Raw genomic sequence first — 13,802 nt, forward strand, 5'->3', positions numbered from 1 at the left:
CAAAGCAACCTAACCCACAACGCCTTAGGATTTTGCCACATACGCCAAATAAGCTTCATGAACATAACCTTATTATTATATACTGTCTGTCTCAGCCTGAACCCTCCAACTCATTTAGGTTGACACACATCCTTCCACTTCACTAGGTGGATTTTCCTATCCTCAAGCGTCCCCCCCAAAGGAAATTACGATTAATTTTATCAAGACCCTTAAGAACCGGACCAAGAAGAAGATTCGACTGCATCATATGAATAGGAGCCGCACTAGAAACAGATTGCATAAGTGTCATCCTCCCAGCAAGGCTAAGTGTTTTCGCTTTCCAGTTAGCACACATATTACTCACTTTGTCAAAAATCTCCTTAAAAGACGCCTTCGAAACAGGGCCTGAAAACAACGGTATACCAAGGTAGTTACCACGAGAATTAGTTAGTGGGATACCAGAAATATCACTAAGATGCTTACATAAAGAATTCGACATATTACTAGAGCATAGGAGCCTGGACTTATGAACATTAATTTTCTATCCCGAAGCCCCACAAAAGACCTTAATCACATCCATAATAACTCCCAATTGTTCAACATTCCCTTCTACAAACAGAAGTACATCGTCTGCAAAAAAAATAGATGAGTAATAGGTGGGCAAAATTTATTCAAACTCATCGGGCGAAGGGACTTTTTATTCACTGCCTCATTAATAAGGTGAGCTAATCTGTCCATAGCCAAGACAAACAGATACAGGCTCATAGGATCTCCTTGCCTTACACATTTAGAGGGGCAAAACTCCTCAGACATATCCCCATTAATCATAACCCTCATCGTAGCCGACGAAATACAATCATGAATAATACTAATCCAAGGCTCCGGGATTCCGGCAAGACGAAGCGACTCCATCAGGAAGTTCTAATTCAATCTATCATATGCTTTCTCAAGGTCCAACTTTAAAGCTGTGAACCCCTTCTTCCTTTTCTTCACCCATATAGAGTGCACCATTTCCTGAGCCACTACAATATTATCAATCATTTGTCTACCAGGAACAAATCTATCTATACTATATATAATAACGGAAGCATAGAGAATTGACAAGAAGTGTTTTAGAGGCCTTCTTGCTAGAAAACATATTAATTTAAATTATCTATACTAATAGTAGTTAGAAAATTGAATTATCATATCTACTATATTAATATCATAAATAGTATTTCAGTTTTATTGTTGAAATAAATTCATTAATTGCACAGTCTATACAAATTCATTAGAATGAAGTTAATGTAGGAGAAGAAAAATAAGACTGGTCCTCAATATAAGGACCAAATTAACTTTTTTCCCTTTGACTTTTAACACCGTTAGTCAAATTGGTATGCGTTTGCTAACGAAATGAACCACAAGGTACCATTTTGTAAACTTTTAAACCACAAGGGTGCCGATCGAAAACATGTGTAATCACAAGGTTTATTTTTGTACTTTTCCCATTAGAAAATTGAAATATCATAACTACTACATTAATATCATAAATACTATTTCAGTTTTATCGTTAAAATAAATTCATTAACTACGTAGCTTATACAAATTCCATCAAACAGTTTCATCAATCCAAAACCTTGAATTATAAATAGCTCTCATGTTTCATATGCAAATTGAAATATCCATCCTCTGAATCTTTCAGAACTATTATTTCATTATTAATTACTAATTCACATTTGTGTTATTCTGCCGTTTCTTCATTGCTTGATGAAGATTTTGATGAATTTAGGGAATTTCTATTAACAGATGCAATCGACTTATTGCAAAGTGTAGTAAATATTTTAAATTTGCAAGATTATATAGAAAAAATATTAAACAAGAACTGAAAGTAAGGATCTTTGCAAACATGTCAACATGGACAATAGATTATGACTTCAACAACTTCCAAAAAGTTTTTAATTGACATATTAAGTATTTATATTTAGCTCTTTAAACAAGTTTAGGGACTAACATGATACCCTTTAAAGGCCAAAGCCAATTAATTTTTTCTGGACAAGTTCAGCCGATTAATATATTAAATTTATTATTATTATTATTATTATTTATGGAGACTATTATTCATAGCAGTATCCATGATTCATGAAGTTGCTTTTATAAAATTATTGGTTTTAATTGATTACTATATATAATAACGGAAGCAAAGAGAATTGATAAGGAGTGTTTTAGAAAATTGAAATATCATAACTATTACATTAATATCATAAATACTATTTCAGTTTTATCGTTAAAATAAATTCATTAATTACACAACCTATACAAGTTCCATCAAATAGTTTCATTAATTCAAAACTTTGAATTATAAATAGCATTTCATGTTTCATATACAAATTGAAATATTTATCATCTGAATCTTTCAGAACTATTGTTTCATTATTAATTACTAATTCACATTCGTGTTATTCTGTCATTTCTTCATCGTTTGATGATGGTTTTGATGAATTTAGGGAATTTCTATTAACAGATGCAAACGACTTATTACAAAGTGTAGTAAATATTTTAAAATTACAAGATTATATAGAAAGAAATATTATACAAGAACGGAAAGGAATGACCATTGCAAATATGTCAACATGGACAATAGATTATAACTTCAACAACTTCCAAACTATTATCAAGCAATTATAAAAGTATGTTTGTTAATTTATTTAAAATTTATAAATTTAAATTATTTTAAAATAAAATATTAATATTATTATATTTAAATAATATAAAATTTTAAAAATATTAAAATGTTAAATATATGTATAAAAAATTTATCCACCCGCATAACGCGCGGACACAATACTAGTTAGTATAAAGTATTAACATTTTTTTGCATGAAAGATCGGGACACGATTAAGTGGCTAGACATCCCAACTAGGTTGGCACCCCTAACACACCAAATCAACCCGAAATATTATTAATAAAAAAAAGGAAAATTACAAAGGGAGGAAAAGGAAAATAAAAAAGGTTCAAAACAGAAAAATTAAGGAAAACGAACATGAGCAACATTACATAGGTCGTCAAAAATAGACGATTGACAAAAATGAGGAGCTGAATGCCACCATGTAAGAGCCGTAGTCGTCTTGCCAAAACGGGCAAGTTGATCCGCCGCCTGATTGCCCTCTCGATAGATATGAGTGACTCTGTAATTCATATTCAAGAATCTTTAAACACTAAAGCCAGTTTTGTCTAATTTTTCAGGGTGCCATGGTAATCCTTCTGTTTAGCATATCCACCGCATATGCAGAAGCCGATTCAATCCAAAGATTGTGCCACCCCCTTTCCCAGGCAGATTCTACTGCAAAAATAATGGCAGACAGCTCGGCAATGTGCACATAGGAACTAGAGAGGTTAATAGCATAGCAGCCAATAACAAAACCACGAGAATTTCTAAAAATCCCACCAGCTCCGGCGATACCCGACGCACCATCCGCCTCGCCGTCGGTATTAACTTTTATCCAGCCCGACGGCGGCGTGCACCAGCGAACAATGGTAGGGTCCGGCGGAGGCCTAGCACGGCTCAGCAAATTGACAATCCATTTTGGTTCCTGAATGTAAAAGTGAAGCCGATTCTGAAGGAATTGGATTGAAGGGAGATCATTTTAAAAAATAGCCATATTACTGATGTACCAAATGTACCAAACAGCAGTTATAGAAGCCAAATTTCACCATTTTCTCATAGAAATATATAAACGGATAGCTCTAATCATCTAGAAAAGATTCCCAAAGGTCAGCATACTACTACGGTGTATGCTGAAAACAGAGAAGACAACATTCCATAGACTATTCGACACAGGACACGTGATGAAAAGATGATCAATTGATTCAATACGGCATTTACACAGTTCACATCTCGAAGCAAGTGAAAAACCACATACCTGTAAATTGGTTTGCACGACAATTTTCCTATGAATCACTAACCAGCAGGTGATAGACCGCCTAGGCGGCACAAAGGCATTCCAAAGGCATTTGTTCCACTCAACTGGAGTGTTGTTGCAGAAGGAGCTATAAAAACCTTTGGCAGTATACATACCTGATGACTTGTGGAGAATTTCCGATTAACTTCCGTCTCTGTGGGGGCGTCGTTGGGTTCGACGGGGGGAAGCTCCGATGCCAAAGTCAGTAAGGAAGAACAAGAGAGCAAACTGAATTGACAAAGGATAAGTGAATGTGTACCTTGATAGCCTGAGACATAGGCTATATATATAGTCTTGAAGCTGTAACTTTCAGTAACTAGAAAGTCTCCATTAATGTCCCATTAATAGCGGTTACTGGTTTCCTTTAAGTTGGCGGTTAGCTAATTGATAGCTCATTAATGGTCTTTATTGCCGGATCGGCCCAGCCGTTCTAATGGCGGATTGAGTGCTTATGGAGATTCGCCTCACAGGTTCGCCCGCGGGTCTCTTTTGGTGAGTCTTTGGTGATCCGCCCGTCGGATCTCTTTGTTACAATACGCCGCGGTATTTCCATATCAGGTGATCAACACGTGGCGTTTTTAGGCGAATATCTCTTTTGATCCTTGGGATAATATCACAATGTTATCAGAAGCCCCCCAAAGTTCCCTTAAAGTCCTTTAGGGCTTTTGAGCTTCTTTGCGCGCCGTCATGATTACCTGCATTAATGCTCACTCTGTTCGATGCCAATCGTGGGGTGACACGTGTGGCAGGCGCACCGCCCGAGGAGAGAGAAGACACCTTCTTCATTTTTCCTTTTCTCTTTCTTCCTCATTCGTTCTTCCTCTCCATTTTCCTTTGCGCCTTCTTTGTAGAGCTTCTTCGGAGTTTCAGAATCCCTTAAGCCTTTATTTTTCATGTAAGTCCATCTTTTCATTCTATATATTGCTTTTTTGAATGTTTAGGAGCTCTTCTTCATCCTCTGGGTCAACCTCTGAACTTTTTAATTTGACCTCTCCCTCTGAAATTGTAGTTAGTTGGACCACTTCTTCGTCGGAAAATTCTCTTTCCTCTGAAGGTACGGTTAGCTCCGATTTAGCTGAGTTGCTCGACTCGGCGTGTAATCGCGGTCGGACTCTTTTAGGTAGAAGTCAAAACCTTTCTGTTCCTATCACCGGTATTACTCCGGCCATAGATTTTAGGCGATTTTCCAGGATGGCGCCCTCTTCTTCTGTTCCGCCCAGGAAAAAGACACCTCGTGCGGAATCCACCTCCTCTCGCATGAGTGCCGCGGATCTAGCGGATCTGGCGAGCAGATTCCCATGGATAAATAACTATGAAACCCAACTGGCGGGGGCTCATCAACGACCCGCCTGTCCGCCAAGCGGATTTTTGTCTGTATACTATAGTCATGTAGAAAGAGGATTCCGACTGCCTCTTCCAAAGATGATGGTGGACATCCTTGCTTACTTTGACATTACCGCTAGCCAATTACATCCAAATGGCTGGTTAGATATTGCTTTAGATTGTTACCTTGCCTCGAACTTAGGGGTAGTATACACTCCTCGTATCTTTCGAGCTTTTCATAAACCGTCGAAGTGAAAGTCTGAGTCTTTCCTCACCTTTGCAAAGTTTGGAGTGTATTCGCCATTTAGCGGCAAAATGTCCAACGTCCATTGTTGGGACGAAAAATTCTTCTACGTAAAGATAAACGAGGGCAAATCTCTAGGTTTTCCAACATTCTGGAATCCCAAACCTTTGCACATGGCGGGAGATATGCGTATATTGACGGATAGTGATGAGGTAGTGGTGGAGCTCATGAAGAGTGTCAAGGCGGATGCTTGGACATACGCTGACGCCTTAGACTTCATGATGAATGATATTCCCCTGATACGTCGAGAAGGGGACAAGTTTATTTACTCGAAGATTGCCCAGTTTGATCAAGGTAACTTTGTGTTTTCTTTGAACCTTGATTGCTTTATTGTTCTCTTTGGCAGGGGTTTATCTAAGGCCAATCACGCTCTTGAAGAGAAGCGCAGGAAGTTGAAGGAAGATGAGGCTCGTAAGAAAGATCAGGCGGTGGATCCCCAAAAGGGTGCAGGGAAACGCCTGGCGGATACAACGGTCGATCCGCCTCTGAAAAAGAGGAAGCCTGCAGCTTCTGGCGGTCAAAAGTTTATGGCGGATGCCATGAAATCCGCCGTGTCTTTGGTGGAGGGGGAACAGGCAAGTTGTTCTTACTTTAATCTTTTTGCCATACTTTGGATCTAAGTTGTGATCCTCTCATCTTCATGCAGATGGCGAAGCCTGACCTAGGCGGTTACTCGTTCGCCAAGTACGGTACCAGGGGATCCTTGAGAAATGAATCTGTTATTAATGACCTGGACGAGGCTCTAGGTCAGTTGGGCGAGGTACAGAAGAACAAAAATCAGATCCCAGGATCAACCCATGTTCAAATGGGAAAGATTGAGCTTCTAACGGTTAGTTCCTTCTGCCTTTGGCTATAAGTGATCCCCTTTTGGTAGCTTTTGAATGAACCGTTCCGTCTTAACAGATGTATACTCGCTTATGTGCCATGGAAGCGGAGCTCCTTCAAGGTGTAGCGGACAAGGCTACTATAGAAAAGTTGGAGAAAGAAGTTGCTGATGCCAACGCGAAAGCCGCGTCCGCCATTGCCCTCAAGGATGCCGAGATCCAAAAGCTAAAGGAGAAGATTGAAGCAGATGCTAAGGAGTATGAGGATGCTTTAGGAGATGCTGAGTACATGGCTAGGGAGCAAACTTTCTATTATGGCGAGTTGATCATGGCGTATTTCCAGCTGGCGTATCCCGAGATCGATTTTACAGATCCAGAGTTCGCCGTTCCGGAGATGATGTTCTCAAATATAGCAAAATCCCGGACATCAAGGACCACCTCCGTGATTACGTTCGGAAATGGATGAAGGGACCCGTCGAAGAAAGCAAGCCTTCCGCCAATGTCAAGCTAGTGGACCTCGAGGAAGTACCTCCAAAGGCGGGTGAGGAGCCGATAACCGATGGCACCCTTCTTCCTGAGGGAACACCTTCTGTGGAAAAGGAAGTCTCCTTGGTGGGCATATCTGGAGCTGTTGAGAAGGAAGCTTCTCAAGCAGGTGCCTCAGGCGAGAAAAATGCTAAGGAGAATGCTCCTGTCAATGTTTAGTTTTGTTGTTTGTAAAACATAAGTACAATTGTTTAATCCTTACGGTTGTTATTTATTTTACCTTTACGTTTGTGTAAGTAAATATATAAGCTTTTAGGATTCATTCTGGAGTAGGTGGCCAGCCATACTCCATTACGCGAACCTTTGTGAAGGTTTGAAGCTGTTTTATTCCTTCAGAGGAAGTAAAGCTGCCTTTGGGGATCAACTTGCTACCTATCTTTGAGGTGAAGCGATCCGCCTTTAGGACTTGTGAACCCTTCTTTGGGAAGGGTGCAAGAGAGTGTAAAGACCTTGCGTCCAAGGAATGTTTTAACTCTTTCTCGAATGGTGATCATCTAAAGATGGATCCGCCCATGAGATTGTTCTCCTATCTTTGAGGAGAAAAAGTAGCTATGTGATAGCGGTACTTTTTAGTGTGGGAAGCGTTGGATGCCCCCCTTCTTTTTGAGACTGGAATATTTATATTGCTGCAAGAAAATACTTAAAAAATATGGACAATAGAACAATTGCTTTTTATTGATAGAAGATACGCTTTATTACAGCAAGCGGGTCTCATATGTGAGCCTCATTAAAACCTTTAATAAGAAAAACCTCATGGGAAAAAAGCTTATTAAAGGAAAAGGAGTACTCAAGACCTTATTTACATTATATTTTCTGGCGAAGTATTTGCGGAGATTTTGGAGATTCCAAGTGCGCGGCAATGTATCTCCTTCCATGTCTTGAATCTTAAATGTGGCGAACCCAATCTTGTCCACTATTCGATATGGACCTGTCCAGGTGAGCCCTAACTTGCCCTTCCCTTCTCTAGATTGGATTTTGTCGGCCTTGCGGAGCACGAGATCTCCCACATTCAGGTCTACCAGTTTGGCGTTTTTGTCATGATAAGCTGCGATCCGCTGCTTGTATGCTGCCATACGTACATATGCCTTGTCTCTCCTATCCTCCACTTGATCAAGACTTTCTTTCAATCTCTGACTGTTTTCATCCTCGCAATAGAATGCAACTTTGTCACTTGGAACCAATATCTCGACTGGGATTACAGCTTCCACGCCATGAGAGAGGGCGAATGGGGTTTCGCCTGTGGCCGTTCGAGGAGTAGTACGATACGCCCATAAGACGCTTGTTAACTGATCCGCCCATTTCTTATCATGCTCACCCAGTCTTTTCTTTATTCCCTTTACGATTGTCCGATTCGTGACTTCGGTCATACCGTTGGATTGTGGGTAATATACGGAGGCGAATCTGTTCAGAATGCCCAATTTTTCACAGAAAGCTTTGAACTCACCACAGTTGAATTGCGTTCCATTATCAGTGATGATCGTGTGTGGAACTCCGTATCTTCCCACAATATATCTTTGATGAACTCCACCATTCGTTCAGCATTGATGGAGGAGACAGCTTCAGCCTCTACCCATTTAGTGAAATGGTCTACTGCCACCACCACGTACTTCCTCTGTCTACGAGTAGGAGGAAATGGTCCAACAATGTCAATCCCCCAGACAGCAAAGGGTCGACCTTCGATGATGGGCCTCTGGAGATGTTTGGCGGTATGAGATTCATTCGCATGAATCTGACAACTATGGCAAGATTCCACCAGTTTCTGTGCATCAAGTTCCGCTGTGGGCCAATAAAATCCTGCTAACCTAGACTTCTTCAAGATGGAAGCGGATGCCTCATGGGCTCCGCATGTTCCTTCGTGCAGCTCCTTGAGAACCTGTTGTCCCTCTTCTGGCAAAATGCATTTTAACCAAGGGTGGCTAAAAGATTTTCTGTAGAGGCAATCATTTATCATGGAGAAATAGGCCGCTTTCCTGACTATCCACCGAGCTTCCTCCTTGTCCATAGCTAGTGCTTCATCTAACAGATACTGGCGGATTGCCGACCTCCAATCACCTTCTACTATCGTGAGTAAGGATACGTCCTCTGAGGCGAAGGCCGGAGCTGCTTTAACTTCGAATGGACATTGTGGATCCGCCCAGTTCTCCTTGCTGGAAGCCATTTTAGCTAGATGATCCGCTTCAGTGTTTGATCCGCGAGGTACATGGATCAATTCCCATTTAGTTTCTTTGGGTTCAAGGTGATCCAGCAATTTTTTTAACTTCAGCAACGTATTTGGCCAAAACGTCATCCTTTACCTCGTAATTTTTGATCACTTGGTTGACCATCAACTTGGAGTCACTATAGATCACGATCCGCTCGGGAGTGATTTCTTTCAGCAGGCGCAGTCCCAATATTAAGGCCTCGTACTCCGCTGCATTGTTGGTTGCAATAAAATCCAATTTTGCTGCGTACCGTAGTTTTATATATTGGGGACCTGTGATTATGATGCCTATACCAGCTCCTTCTGCCGAGGAGGCTCCATCTATATACATCGTCCATTCCTCGACTTGAGATTTAGGGAGATTCATCCCCTTTTCAGTGAATTCATTCACAAAGTCTGCCAAGACTTGACTCTTTAAGGCGGGCCTGCTCTCGTATCGTACATCAAATTCTCTAAGGCGGATTGCCCACTCCATCAATCTCCCTGAAGTTTTTGGTTTTTGCAATACCTTCCTCATGGGTATATTTGTTCGGACTATCACAGTATGAGCCTGGAAGTAAGGCCTAAGGCGGATTGCTGTGGTGACAACGGCCAGAGCCATTTTATCGAGTTTGGAATATCTGGTTTTAGCATCCTTTAATACTTTGCTCACGTAATAGATTGGATACTGCTGGCCATCCTCCTCCCTTATCATGACCGTGCAGACAGCTTTATCTGTGACCGAGACATACATATAAAGATTCTCACCTTTTAAGGGCCGACTCATCAAGGGCGGTTCTGTGAGAAACCTTTTGATTCCCTCGAAGGCTTTTTCACAATCCTCATTCCATTCAAACGCCTTTTGCTTCTTGATCACCTCATAGAAGGGCTGGCCTCTATGGGCTGAACATGAGATAAACCTGCCCAAGGCTACGATCCGCCCGTTAAGACGTTGCACTTCCCTGATATTCCGTGGCGCTTGCATCTCCAGAACAGCTTTGATCTTGTCAGGATTTGGGCTCACTCCTTTCTGGCTAATCATGAATCCTAAGAACTTTCCATACGTTGCACCAAAAGTACATTTTTCCGGGTTCAGTTTGATGTTGTGACGTCGGAGTACGCCCAGTACCTCCCTTACATCATCTGCATGCTTTTCCACAGTGGTACTCTTGATGATCATATCATCGACATAGATAGAGTAGTTATCACCTTTGCTTTCCGTGAATATTTTATTCATCATCCGTTGATAGGTTGCACCTGCGTTCTTAAGCCCAAAGGGCATGACTTTGAAGCAATAAGTGGCTTGGTGAGTCACGAACGAGGTTTTGATTCTATCTGAAGGCTCCATTGGGATTTGGTGATAACTCGACTTTACGTCAGTGAAAGAGTACATGGCATGTCCTGCGGTTCCATCTACGAGGATATCAATACACGGCAAAGGGTAGTTGTCTTTGGGACAAGCTTTGTTGAGATCTGTAAAGTCAATACACATGCGGTATGATCCGCCCGCTTTCTTGACTAGAACCACATTCGCTAGCCATTGTGTATAAAGTACCTCTTCGATGGCATCCGCCCGCTGGAGCTTGGTGATTTCTTCTTTTATCACCTTCTGCCTTTCAAGACCATGGTTTCTTCATTTTTGGGCTACCGGATCCGCGTCTTTGACGATGTTGAGTTTGTGAGTGATCACATCTGGACTAATCCCGGGGAGGATCTCATCTTTCCATGCAAAGACGTCTTCTGCTTCATGGAGAACCTTGGTGATTGCTTCTTTAATTTCTCCCTTGAGCCCTTTAGCCATTCGTACCTGTTTTTCATCCACCATGAGGTACATCTCTGTTTCGCCCAAGGCCATTGTGACGAGTTCTTCCTCCTCCTCATCTTTAGACTAGGGGGCGGATCATTAAAGATGCCGAATATATCTCCTGAGCTACCTTTTGGCTTCCTCTGATTATTACACCTCCCTTGGCCGTGGGGATATAAAGAGTTAAGTTGCGTATGGAGATAAGGACTGCTGCTTCGGAGATAAAGGGTCGCCTAAGGTGTTAAGCCCAAAATATACCTAAAATATCATATATAAATACGTTAAATTTACATTAAAATCATGCTAATTATATTCATTTGGAATACTTTTACGTCTTTATTTACTTCTTTGATGCAAGGTACCTAAATATTTGGTAAAATCCAAATAGGAGCGAAAACGGAGCTAAAACGGAGCTAAAATGGAGGAAAAACCTTAAAACGTACCGAGAATGCATATCAGCCAGAAGAACGCTCGAGGAGGACGAAAAACAGTCGAACGCCAGGGAGGAAAACTCTCTGTCGCGACTGAGATTCTCAAAATCTCAATCGCGACTTACGGAGGCCAGACCGGGGGAAAACAACGTATTCAAGCTCGCCCCTATACCCCCTGTCGCGACTGAGATTTTCAGAATCTCAGTCGCGACAGCAAGTCTTCCTGCACACAAAACATATGTTTAATTCGTAAAAACGCGTCTGTTCGTTCGGATAAAAGCGACCCTTCACCAGCAGACACGACCCGTCATTTACAACCCTTCACCAACTATAAATAAGTGATCCATTTCAGAAATCAAGGTTGGTTAAGTTGGAAAAGTTAGAGAAGAAAGTTGTTATGTTGAGTTTCTGATTCAGGAAAGAATCAGAAAGTTAGATTTCATTTCTGTAAGCAATCGTGTTGTACACGAATTGTATTTAGATTAGTTATAAACACAGTATTAGTTTAGTTTTCATTCTGATAGTGGACGGGACCAGTCTCTATTCCAAAGATCCAGTGAGAAGAATTGACGGCTGAAGCGCATATGGTTTGACGAGCCTACGAAGTTTGAGAGAAAGATTGACGACCCGGATCTCAAAGTCTTCGTTACAATGCTATCCAAGTTTCTACTTCTCTGTTAACTTGTGAAAATTCACATTTCAATTAATGATATACTTATTTATTCAATATATTCTTACTGTTGTTATTTTGATATTGTTCTGACAAAATGATTTTCAAAATGATATATTGGTGTTTTTATTAAAACGTTCTATTCCATCTTATTCTTATAAGAACTTTGTTGAACACTTAACAAATTTAGTTTTTATAGATGACATGATCGCTGATCGCGGCTTATCAGAAGTAAAACACTAGTTTGATTAAGGTAGGAATCGTCTCTACGCTAGAGGGATTTCTATGGTTCGAAGCCATTTAATTGAGTAAATTATTATATTGTTACATGTCCATAATCTCACAAAGTTAAAGTTGTTTACTTTGCTTTATGAAAATAAAATCTATTTCATTCCGATTACGGAAGTATCTGTTTTGTAATCAAAATTTCAAACGGAATTGTTCTCTAAACTCGATATAATCTTTCTATCTAATCCTAATTTACCAAAACCTATTCCATCAACTAAACGTATTTCTTTTATTAAACCTAAACACGTGATTAAACCGAATTAAATAAAGTTTTAGTTAAAAAGCGTTCCCTATGGGTTCGATATCTTTTATTACTACAAGCGTATACCGTGCACTTGCGGAAATCGCTCAACAAGTTTTTGGCGCCGTTGCCGGGGAACGCCAAAATTTTTGACAAAATTTTAAATTTTTCGAGTTTTATTTCGAATCTAGGTTTAAACATATTTATTCTAACTTTTATAATTTAAAAGTTTTCCTACACTAATTTATTTATTTTTCAAAATTCTGCTTTGTAGGTAGTTTCGGTTCGTGCAAGATTTCAGGTTCATGCGCAGTTCTCGAAATTCAGGCATTGCACCAGACCCTATAGACCTAGAAATTGAGAAAACCATTAGGAAGAACAAGAAAAATAAGACCCCAGTAAAAACACATACCTAGCCAGAAAAAATGGCAGACCCACCAACACTTATGGAATACGCTAGGCCAGGTGTGGCCGGTGTAACCAATAGTATCGTTAGACCCAGAATCACCGCAAATCAATTTGAAATTAAGCCAGCTTTGCTTAATATGTTGCAAAATAATGTAACATTTTACGGGTTACCTAACGAAAATCCTAACACCCATTTAACAAATTTCCTAGAAATTTGTGACACGTTTAAAATTCCAGATGTGACTGCAGAAGCAATCAAACTTCGCCTCTTTCATTTCACTTTGAAGGATAGAGCCAAAGAATGGTTAACTTCTATGCCAGCCGCAACTTTTGCCACTTGGGAACAATTAGCCCAAGCGTTTTTATCTAAATATTTTCCTTTAGCAAAAACCGCAAGAGTCATAAAGGAGTTAACATCTTTTTCTCAAAATGATAATGAGACCCTTTATGAAACTTGGGAACGTTTTAAAGAACTTCAACGTTTATGCCCACACCACCAATTACCCGCTGAACTTTTAATGCAAACATTTTACAATGGACTGAATCCTACAACTAGGGGTTCATTAGATGCTATGTCGGGAGGGCTATTTATGAAGAAAACATCAGCCCAAGCGAGAGAACTTTTGGAGGAAATGGCAATCAACAGCAGTATGTGGCCCGCGGAACGTGGACATATGCCGGTGGCAAAACCATCATCCTCAACCTCATCGTCAGTTAAAGGTATAGTTGAACTTGATCCAGTCGCGATGCTACAAGCCCAATTTTCTGCTTTATCGCATAAAATTGACCAATTTATGGCACCACGCGATGCCAATGGTAATCCAATCCAAACGGATGTGGATTACGAAAATATGAGTGAGATTGAAC

The 13,802-nt window shown here is 40.4% G+C and overlaps 1 non-coding gene across 1 annotated transcript; it reads right to left on the bottom strand.

Moving 5' to 3' along the window:
- Positions 1-13,330: 13,330 nt before the first annotated feature.
- On the bottom strand, positions 13,331-13,437 carry LOC136204980 (small nucleolar RNA R71). Its single transcript, XR_010675790.1, has one exon. It is a non-coding gene; the product is annotated as a small nucleolar RNA R71 (small nucleolar RNA).
- Between the last annotated feature and the right edge of the window lie 365 nt (positions 13,438-13,802).

The sequence above is a fragment of the Euphorbia lathyris genome, chromosome 8 (assembly GCF_963576675.1).
Source record: "Euphorbia lathyris chromosome 8, ddEupLath1.1, whole genome shotgun sequence".
Classification (NCBI taxonomy): domain Eukaryota; kingdom Viridiplantae; phylum Streptophyta; class Magnoliopsida; order Malpighiales; family Euphorbiaceae; genus Euphorbia; species Euphorbia lathyris.